A 1030-nucleotide genomic window follows, 5' to 3' on the forward strand; every position below is an offset into this window, starting at 1 on the left:
GCTTAATTTCTCATTTCCTGGCTCATAACCACAGCCATGTGAAGGTTTCAAGTTCCTGCTTGCCATAAGCTACTGTTCCCAAGTTATGGCCGATGAACAAGTGCTTTAAGACGTGGTATCACTCGACAATACATGCTTATGAGTTACTGCAAATATCTTGGCTATAAACTTTATTCATTGGGCCAGAAACTTTTACGAATGTCCCAGGCTTTTCAGTGTATCTGAGTTAAACAAGTCTAAGTAAAGTGGGCTTGTTTTGCCCTTTCTTTCTTATTAGGTAACATGAAAAGATTATAGTAAAGATGATGCTTTAGGACTAGAAATAGAAAAAAAAAATTTTTATGTCTAAAGTATATTTAAAGGGAGAGTATAGCTCAGTGATAGAGTGCATGCCTTGCATGCATGAGGTCCTGGGTTCAATCCCCAGTACCTCCATTAAGATAAACAAACAAACAAACCTAATTACCACCCCAAAACAAAACAAAGCAAAGCAATAAAAAAAAAAAAAAAGTAGCATCAGTGTGAGTGGTGACAAAGCACACATTGAGAACATTATAAGAATATCAGTGTGCACACGCCACAAGGGTACTGTCCAGGTATGCATCCAAAGTTGCCCATTTTCTTAGGGCTGGAGATGTGCTGAGTTCTGTGCAGTTAAGGAGGATTTACCTCCTCTCCAACTCTGCATTGCCCTTTGTCACTTCAGTCCAGAAACAGCAGTATTTCTGCCCAGAGTCTCCTAGAAACAGCAGCGTCTCTTCTGGCCCTATGCCATTTTTCATGATGAGCTTCAGTCTAGTCCAAGTGATTTGACAGGGAGTAGATGGCCTACAACAATCTCCTTTTCTTTCTATTAGTTCTTTCTCCCTTGGGTCCCTTTTAAAAAACTAATGTTAAAACTCCTTTCTCAACCTTCTGCTAAATTCTTATCCCCTTGTTCCTGTACAGGAGTACTTGAGACTGGAGTGGCAGTTACATAACTCTGCTTAGCAGAAGCATTTATTCCAGGATTTACTTCTGTTTACTTTTC

General features: G+C 39.6%; 1 non-coding gene across 1 annotated transcript; it reads left to right on the top strand.

Annotated features, from left to right (window-relative positions):
• The first annotated feature begins 362 nt into the window (after positions 1 to 362).
• Positions 363 to 435, top strand: TRNAA-UGC (transfer RNA alanine (anticodon UGC)). Its single transcript has one exon. It is a non-coding gene; the product is annotated as a tRNA-Ala (tRNA).
• The last annotated feature ends 595 nt before the right edge of the window (positions 436 to 1030 follow it).

The sequence above is a fragment of the Camelus bactrianus genome, chromosome 1, assembly GCF_048773025.1.
Source record: "Camelus bactrianus isolate YW-2024 breed Bactrian camel chromosome 1, ASM4877302v1, whole genome shotgun sequence".
Lineage (NCBI taxonomy): Eukaryota > Metazoa > Chordata > Mammalia > Artiodactyla > Camelidae > Camelus > Camelus bactrianus.